This window comes from Triticum aestivum, chromosome 4A (genome assembly GCF_018294505.1).
Source record: "Triticum aestivum cultivar Chinese Spring chromosome 4A, IWGSC CS RefSeq v2.1, whole genome shotgun sequence".
Lineage (NCBI taxonomy): Eukaryota > Viridiplantae > Streptophyta > Magnoliopsida > Poales > Poaceae > Triticum > Triticum aestivum.
The window spans coordinates 88,724,808-88,735,401 of record NC_057803.1 but is presented as its reverse complement, the minus strand read 5'-3'; positions in this window follow the sequence as shown (position 1 = coordinate 88,735,401).

Here is a 10,594-nt window from a genome sequence, read left to right as displayed (position 1 = left end):
TAATGGACTAAGCAATGCTTTCAGAGATTACCTGGATAGTTGTGCTGGTTGTGTTTTCAGGGAAAGAACTGTTGATGAAGCTGAAATTCTATTGAATAATATGTTGACTAATGAAAATAATTGGACACTTCCTGATCCAATCCCTGATCCAATTCCCGAACCAACTCCTGAGCCAACTCCAAAGAAAAGGGGTATTCTATTTCTCAGTCCTGAAGATATGCAAGAGGCAAAGAAATCTATGAAGGAAAAAGGTATAAAAGCTGAAGATGTTAAGAATTTACCTCCTGTTGAAGAAATACATGGTCTTAATTCATCATCTATTGAAGAAACACATGATCTCGATAACCCGACACGGGTAGTAAAGGTAAATTCTCTCTATAAATATGATAAAGCTGAAATCCCTCCTGCTAAGTTTGCTAGCCAATGTTTGGATGAATTTGATAACTTTATGGTTAAGCAAGAAGATTTTAATGCTTATGTTAGTAGACAATTGAAACATAATGCTTACATGATTGAACACTTGAGTGATTATATGGCTAATGTTAAAGGTGAACTTAAACTTATTAGTAAACATGCTTCTATGGTTACCACTCAAGTAGAATAAGTACTTAAAGCTCAGAATGATTTGCTCAATGAATTGAATAGTAAAAATAATGACTTTGCTATTAGAGTTGCAACTAGAGGGGGTAAAGTGACTCAGGAACCTTTGTACCCTGAGGGCCACCCTAAGAGAATTGAGTAAGATTCTCAGAGAGCTAACGTAGATGCACCTAGTCCTTCTAAAAGGAAGAAAAAGAAAAATGATAGGACTTTGCATGCTTCTAGTGAACCTGTTGTAGACACACCTGAGAATCCCAATGATATTTGTATTTCTGATGCTGAAACCCAATCTGGTAATGAACATGAACCTAGTGATAATGTTAATGATGATATTCATGTTGATGCTCAACCTAGCAATGATAATGATGTAGAAACTGAACCTGCTGTTGATCTTGATAACCCACAATCAAAGAATCAACGTTATGATAAGAGAGACTTTGTTGCTAGGAAGCACGGTAAGGAAAGAGAACCATGGGTTCAGAAACTCATGCCTTTTCCTCCTAAATCATCCAAGAAAAAGGATGATGAGGATTTTGAGCGCTTTGCTGAAATGATTGGACCTATCTTCTTGCGTATGTGTTTGACTGATATGCTTAAAATGAATCCTTATGCTAAGTACATGAAAGATATTGTTACTAATAAAAGGAAGATACCGGAAGCTGAAATTTCCACCATGCTTGCTAATTATACTTTTAAGGGTGGAATACCAAAGAAACTTGGAGATCCAGGAGTACCAACTATACTATGCTTCATTAAAAGAAACTATGTTAAAACTGCTTTATATGATCTTGGAGCCGGTGTTAGTGTTATGCCTCTCTCTTTATATCGCAAACTTGATTTGAATAAGTTGACACCTACTGAAATATCTTTGCAAATGGCTGATAAATCAACTGCTATACCTGTCGGTATTTGTGAGGATGTGCTTGTTGTGGTTGCAAACGTTACTATTTTAACGGACTTTGTTATTCTTGATATTCCCAAGGATGATAGTATGTCTATTATTCTCGGAAGACCCTTTTTGAATACTGCAGGGGCTGTTATTGATTGCACCAAAGGCACATTTTAATGGTAATGAGCATACGGTACACTTTCCGAGGAAACAACGTCAAGTCCACAGTATCAATTCTATTGAAAAAAATCAACTATTACTATTGGAGGTTTTGAATTTCCTCTTCCTACTGTCAAGAAGAAATATGATATTCTTATTGTTGGGGACATGCATATCCCCGTTGAGGTAACCTAGTGTTATTCGAAAATTCTCCGGCTCAATGTTATTCGGAATGATTTTGTTAACAAGACCTGATCAACCTTGTTAGTGGATTCCTTTTGATGAGCATGAGATGGATGAATTTAGAAAACACAACTCTATGTACCCTCTTTTTACTTTCTGTTATTTATATTAAATAAAGAAAAAATAGTATTTTTCTGTCTGTTTTCTGAATTATCAATGCAATAAAAAATACCCCAAAAATAAAAGTTCTCCAAATGCCCTGAAAGTTAAATATGATTTTTTTCTAGAATATTTGAGAATATCTGGCACTGAGAACATAGCAGGGGGAGCAAGCACCTGGCCACGAGGGTCCAGGGCGCGCCCACCCCCTGGGCGCGCCCCCTGCATCGTGGGCCCACAGTAGCTCCCCTCCACTTATTCCAGCTACCAGACACTCCTTCTTTCTCCCGCAAAATTCACCAACCAGCTCAAACCCGAGTCCAAGCTCATTTTGCGGCCATTTTCGATCTCCTTGCTCAAAACTCCATTCACAAAACTGCTTTGGGGGATTGTTCTTTGGTATGTGGCTCCTCCAATGGTCCAATTAGTTTCTGTTCTAGTGCTTTATTCATTGCATATTTTTGTTGCTTAGCTGACCCTGTTCTTGAGCTTGCATGTCAAATTTATGTGGTCAAAAGTAGTTTTGATGCATGATATTGTCTCTAGGCACTTGTAGGAGTAGTTGCTATCAATTTTGTTGAGTTTGGTTCATTTTTATTTTGAAGTCGGTAAAAATTTCAGAAATTTTTCAGAGGAAGAAATATGTTTAGGAAAATGTACCAAGGTGGTCCTTCAAGGAAGCAAGGACCCAGGCTCACAATACGCGATGCCGACGATGAACCACCGAGGGAAGCTCAGGTGCGGGCTTGTGAATGGCCGTCAGAGAACTTTATGGATCGAGCAGGAATCAAGGAAGAATTTAACGCATATGCGCGTAATGCCGATCTTGAGAGCTTCGAGGCAGATAAGTGCCGCCAATACCACTGTCTCACTGATTCCTTTGTGAGGAGGTTTTAATTTTCATCATCACGCAATTCTCAAACTATCCTATTTGATCTTTATGAAAATTCTTATACTATGGACTTAGAAGATTTTACCACTGCTTGTAAACTTCCACAATGGGGCAGCACTAGTGAGCCTCGCAAATCTGAGTTTAGGGAGTTTTTTGCTACTATAACTATGGGGGAATCTAGAGATATAACACAAGCTACCATAGGAATTCATTTTCCTGCTATACATTATTTTGCTCTCTTCATAGGTAGGTGCATAAATGGTAAGGATGAAGCATGTCACATGTGTGTCCCTGACCTCAGTGTTCTCAGGAGTGCTGTATTAGGAGATAAAAATTATAATTTGGGAGTCATTGTTGCACGTAGGTTGCATAATAATAGATTTAATGGAGATTTCTTTGGTGGAATTTATGCAACCCGTCTAGCTAATTTTCTTAATATACCCATACGTGGGTATGATATTGAGTTGCCTCTTGTTTATTTAGATTATGAGGCCATGGTTCGTCATCAGCTTGTTGAGAGGAACGATCAGTTCCTCCAGTACCGACTAATCTTTGACAGACGATGCACCTATCACGTCGCTCTCCCTGCTCCTGCTTTCTTTGACTCTCAGGCAAAAGGGAGATATGTTATAACCAGGGAGGAGGCATATGAGTATAAGAGGAGGATGGAGACAGCTCGCCTCCAAGCTGCAGCTCATCAGGCAATTGCCGCTGTATCTCAGTACGACCCCAACTACAACTTTGGATACCCGCCAGGCCAGCCGTGGCCATAGACCAACTTAGGCCAACAGCCTAAGCTTGGGGGAGTACGTATTTCTCACCGACATTACATTCATGTTCACACACTCATTGCTAGTTGTCGGTGCTCATACTTTTTCATTGTAATATCCATGCTAGTTTATTTTCCTTTTTTATCCTTTCTTCTTGTGTGTTTGATAAACCTTGGAAAACTAAAAAAAATTAGTTGTAGCTTTTAGTTAGTTTACTTTTCATGTTGTAGTAGTAATAATTAAAAAGAAAATCCAAAAAGATTTTTTGTTCTTTGGGGGTCGAGAGGAGAAGACGATAATTAAAATGTTAAAGTGGCTCTTATATGCATTATCGTTGATCTGACAAAGAGCCCATATTACCTTGCCTTCTCTCTTGAATTGAATGCTTGCAGATTCCAACTTAGTCCAATGCACGTGCACTATTATTATTATCCACACTATTTGGTCGTGCAAGTGAAAGGCAATAATGATGATTATATGATGAACTTCTTGAGACGAGAAAAGCTGGTATGAACTCGACCTCTCTTATTTTCGTAAATATGATTAGTTCATCGTTTCTGATTCGGCCTATTGTGAATAAACATGTTTGCGATGAAAATTAGAGATTGTAGTTGCTTATGCCATGCTTAATTAGCTAGGAGCTTATAATGGTTTACCTTGCGTGCCAACATGCTATTAAAATGGTTGTGATGTGGTATGATAGGGTGGTATCCTCTTTTGAACAATTCGAGTGGCTTGACTTGGCACATGTTCACGCATGTAGTTGAAACAAAATCAACATAGCCTCTATGATATTTATGTTCATGGTGCATTATATCCTAGTCATGCTTGCATTCGGTGTTGATTAATTTTAATGCATGTTCATGACTGTTGTCACTCTCTAGCTGGTCGCTTCCCAGTCTTTTGCTAGCCTTCACTTGTACTAAGCGGGAATACTGCTTGTGCATCCAATTCCATAAACCCCAAAGTTGTTCCATATGAGTCCACCATACCTACCTATATACGGTATCTACCTGCCATTCCAAGTAAATTTGTATGTGCCAAACTCTAAACCTTCAAATAAACATTCTGTTTTGTATGCTCGAATAGCTCATGTATCAACTAGGGCTGTCTGTATCTTCCATGTTAGGCGGGTTATTCTCAAGAGGAGTGGACTCCGCTTCTCACTCACGAGAAAAGGGCTGGTCACCGGGATGCCCAGTCCCATGCTTTATGCATATCAAATCAAAATAACTGCAAACAAAACTCCCTAGGGACTCTTGTTAGTTGGAGGCACTCGTTGTTTCGAGCAAGCCATGGATTGATGCTTGTTGGTGGAGGGGGAGTATAAACTTTACCATTCTGTTTGGGAACCGCCTATAATGTGTGTAGCATGGAAGATATCGAGAACTCTTGGTTGTTATGTTGACAATGAAAGTATACTACTCAAAATATTATTCATATCTATTTCAAAACCGAGCTCTGGCACCTCTACAAATCCCTGCTTCCCTCTGTGAAGGGCCTATCTATTTACTTTTATGCTGAGTCATCACCCTCTTATTAAAAAGCACCAGTTGGAGAGCACCGCTATCATTTGCATCCATTACTGTTAGTTTACATTGAGTATGACTTGACTGGATCTATTTTACCATGAATTACAATGTCTAGTCAGTCCTTGATCTTTAAAGGTGCTCTGCATTTATATTTTGCGGTCTCAGAAAGGCTAGCGAGATATCATCTTGTTATATCATATCATGATGGTTTTGAGAAAGTGTTGTCATCCGAGATTTATTATTATTGCTTGCTAGTTGATTATGTCCTTGATATGAGTAAACATGAGACCTAAATGTTATTGCGAATATGGTTCGTTCATAATATTTGTTGAAAACTTGAATGCTGGCTTTACATATTTACAACAACAAGAGCAAACAGAGTTTATAAAAGTTTTTCTTTATCACTTTCAGTTTATCAACTGAATTGCTTGAGGACAAGCAAAGGTTTAAGCTGGGGGAGTTGATACGTCTCCGTCGTATCTACTTTTCCAAACACTTTTGCCCTTGTTTTGGACTCTAACTTGCATGATTTGAATGGAACTAACCCGGACTGACGTTGTTTTCAGCAGAATTGCCATGGTGTTATTTTTGTGCAGAAATAAAAGTTCTCGGAATGACCTGAAAATCAACGGAGAATTATTTTGGAATATATAAAAAATACTGGAAGGAAGATCCACATCATGGGGGCCTCCACCTGTCCACGAGGGTGGGGGCGCGCCCTACCTCCTGGGCGCGCCCCCTGCCTCGTGGCCCCCCTGACGCTCCACCGACCTCAACCTTGACTCCATATATTCACTTTTGGGGAGAAAAAACCAGGGAGAAGGATTCATCGTGTTTTATGATACGAAGCCGTTGTCAAGCCCTAAACTCTCTCGGTAGGGCTGATCTGCAGTCCGTTCGGGGCTCCAGAGAGGGGAATCCGTCGCCATCGTCATCATCAACTATCCTCCATCACCAATTTCATGATGCTCACCGCCGTGTGTGAGTAAATCCATTGTAGGCTTGCTGGACGGTGATGGGTTGGATGAGATTTATCATGTAATCGAGTTAGCTTTGTTAGGGTTTGATCCCTAGTATCCACTATGTTCTGAGATTGATGTTGCTATGACTTTGCTATGCTTAATGCTTGTCACTAGGGCCTGAGTGCCATGATTTCAGATCTAAACCTATTCTGTTTTCATCAATATATGAGAGTTCTTGATCCTATCTTGCCAGTATATAGTCACCTACTATGTGTTATGATCCGGCAACCCCGAAGTGACAATAATCGGGACCACTCCCGGTGATGACCATAGTTTGAGGAGTTCATGTATTCACTATGTGTTAATGCTTTGGTCCGGTACTCTATTAAAAGGAGGCCTTAATATCCCTTAGTTTCCGCTAGGACCCCGCTGCCACGGGAGGGTAGGAGAAAAGATGTCATGTAAGTTCTTTTCCATAAGCACATATGACTATATCCGGAATACATGCCTACATTACATTGATGAATTGGAGCTAGTTCTGTGTCACCCTATGTTATGACTGTTACATGATGAAACACATCCGACATAATTCTCCATCACCGATCCATTGCCTATGAGCTTTCCATATATTGTTCTTCGCTTATTTACTTTTCCGTTGCTATTGTTATCATCACTTCAAAACACCAAAAATATTACTTTTGCTACCGTTACCCTTTACCACCGTTACCACTACTATCATATTACTTTGCTACTAAACACTTTGCTACAGATATTAAGTTTCCAGGTGTGGTTGAATTGACAACTCAGCTGCTAATACTTGAGAATATTTTTGGCTCCCCTTGTGTCGAATCAATAAATTTGGGTGAATACTCTACCCTCGAAAACTGTTGCGATCCCCTATACTTGTGGGTTATCAGAAAGCATCATAAATTTCATGATCTGAGAAGGGTTCATCAAGCATACGAACCAGGGTGTGAGTCTAGGGGTAAATATCATGGAGTGAGAGGTTCCACCCATAGATTTGGGGTCCGAATTAGGTCAAGATGGAAGGAGTTAAGGATGGAGGCCTTTTCGTTGTGGGAGAAGAATTCGGAGCCATTGTGATCGAAAACAACAATTTTTTATGGCGGAAACGCTGAGAGGCAGAGACTTCGAAAAAATTGTGTTTTCGTCCCCTTCAGCTGCAGATCGGACCTTTCCCGTTGTTTCTAGAAGAGAGTTTTTTCCAAGTGGCTCGAAGGAGAACATTGATGACTACAGACCATAGCTTTTTCTCAGGGTCGGAAAGTTGTCTAGATTCCTCAATAAAGTCGAGTAGGTCGATGACAATTTTGCAGTCTGATTCCTGGACATGCACGGGCCTTAAGGTTGTAGCCCACATTTTAAGGGCAAAGTAGGGTTTTTTGTAAGAAATGCAAGGCATGCACCTGGTGGGATTTGTCATGTGTTATGAGACGAGTGGTGCAAGAGGAGTGGCGTGAGGGCTACAATATAAGTTTTATTAATACAAAAAATAGTTACATGTTTAAGACGAGGGGTGTAATATAATTCAGAGGCCCCTTAAACTAATGAAAAGTTGTAAAAAAACTAGCTAATCTAGCAAGCTCGTCACTGACCTTATTTACATCTCTATTACAATGTTCGAAACCAGTAAGAGGGAAGTCACAAGCGTAGCAATCATCAAAAACAACTGTGCTGCAGCCGCATAACATGCTCCATTGTTCATGGTATCAGTGACCTTCATATTATTCGAGTTGATAACAAGGCGATTGCATCCAACCCTTGCGCAAGGGATAATCCAAATCGTAGTGCCAATGCATTAGCCGTTAGGACATTCGCACACCAACCAATTTTCCAATTTTCCCCAAAAATAAAATTACTTTTATTATCTTAGAACAACACCAGTTGTGCCCCATAGTAAGTCTTGATCAAAGGAAGAATCGTCACTAAGTTCTACAAAACCCATAGGTGGCTTAATCCAACCCCCTCTTTCATGCTAGCATTTGGGGAGGAAGCAATGACATAATTAGCCATAAGCTCTGTTGGAAAATACAGTGCCTAGGTATTGCTTAGGAATGCTTAGGTGCTAGGCCACAACCAAACGCCTCGCCTAGGGTGGAGGCGGAAGCCCGGGCAGTGAAATCAATAAATTTTCCACTCAAGTGAGAAATCATCCCATATGTTGTTGATAACCCGAATGGACCGTATTCCGATTAATGGACTTTATATGACTCATTTACGTGCTCTAAATTGATTTATATGGGTATATGATACCCCAAACATGCCCTAATGGTCAAAATTATATGACTACCTAGGCCACGCCTATTGCGCTTAAGCACCGTCTAGGAGCTAGGAGAAGGTCAACCACCCCGCTTACGCCTAGCGCCCATAAGATTATGAATCTCCATATTAATATGATTGGCATATTGAATCTTCTCCTCATGGACCAACTTGCACCATTTCCACCATAAGTACCATGCGGTAACGACGATCATCTCACACACATTCTATATTTCCAAATAGATAATTTCTGGTCAGGTAGAAGAAGTAGAAACTCAACTACAACCTCACCAGCATGATCGACTTCACAAGCCCTTTTGATAATATCATCCAATCCCAACATCCTCCAAACCTCTTTAGCTTTCTAGCATAGGAACACCAAGTGCTTTGAATCTTCTACTCCATTAGAACAAGAAAAACACCAAGGCAAAACTTCCAGGTGTCTATTAGTAAGCGTAACACCACACGACAAAGTGTCATGCAACGTATGCCAAATAAATTGGTTAACCCGGACAAGACACCTTCGAAATATTACACCCAATAGGGTTGAATGTGACTTGTACCATCCCATTAGTTTGACAAAGTTTCCTCCATGACGATGATCCCATTCCATGAAATAAGTTGATCTAATAGAGAAACTCCTATTTTTTTGTAAAACTACAAGCAATAAAGTCTGACATCTCATGCACTGGAAGAGGGGTCGCAGGAACCCATTGGGCATCAAATGTACACAACGTTTATATGACCATATCTTCATCCCAATTGTTATTAGTTTGGTAAATAAGATCAGAAACCTTAGACAGAAGATTTCCCCCTCTAGGAGTAATAACTTTCCTACTATCACAATTTGGGATATGCATCATCCCAAATATCAATACTCTGCCCAATTCCAACTCGCCATACATAACCAAATTTCAAAGAGTTGACCCCTACCATGTCTATGTGTTATTATTTGATAAACATGATCACATTATTAGTAGAATGATGTGATGGACAAGACCCATCCATTAGCTTAGCATTATGACCGTTCAGTTTTATTGCTATTGCTTTCTTGATGACTTATACATATTCCTTTGGCTATGAGATTATGCAACTCCCGGATACTGAAGGAATACCTTGTGTGCTATTAAACGTCACAACGTAACTGGGCAATTATAAAGATGCTCTACAGGTATCTCCGATGGTGTTTGTTGGGTTGGCATAGATCGAGATTAGGATTTTTCACTTTGAGTATCGAAGAGGTATCTTTGGGCCCTCTCGGTAATGCACATCATGATAAGCCTTGCAAGCAATGTGACTAATGAGTTACTTGCGGGATGATGCATTACGGAACGAGTAAAGAGACTTTCCGGTAAAAAGTTTGAACTAGGTATGAAGATACCGACGATCGAATCTCGGGAAAGTAACATACCGATGACAAAGGGAATAACGTATGTTGTCATTACGGTTTGATCCATAAATATCTTCGTAGAATATGTAGGAACCAATATGAGCATCCGGGTTCCGCTATTGGTTATTGACCGGAGAGGTGTCTCGGTCATGTCTACATAGTTCTCGAACCCATAGGGTCTGCACGCTTAATGTTCGATGACGATTTTGTATTATATGAGTTATGTGATTTGGTGACTGAATGTTGTTCGGAGTCTCGGATGAGATCACGGACATGAAGAGGAGTCTCAAAATGATTGAGAGGTAAAGATTCATATATAGGATGATAGTATTCTGACACCGGAAATGTTCTGGGGGTACCGGGTACGTATCGGGTCACTGGTAGGGGTTCCAGGCACCCCCAAGCTATATGGTCCTAATGGGCCAAGAGGGGAAACACACCAGCCACTAAGGGGCTGGTGTGCCCCCCATATGGGCTGGCCAAATTGGAGAAGGAAAGGGGAAGAAGGAAAGGAAAAAGGGAATAGGATTCCCCCTTCCCCTTCTTCCCTTCCTACTCAAAATAGGAATAGGAAAGGGGGAGGCTGAATTGGGAGGACCCCAAGTAGGATTCCTCCTACTTGGGGCACCCCCTTGGCTACCTCTCCTCCCCTCCAACCTATATATATGTGGGGGGTGGGCACCGCTAGAACACACAACAAACATTGTTAGCCGTATGCGGTGCCCCCTCCACAGTTTACGCCTCCGGTCATATTCACGTAGTGCTTAGGCGAGGCCCT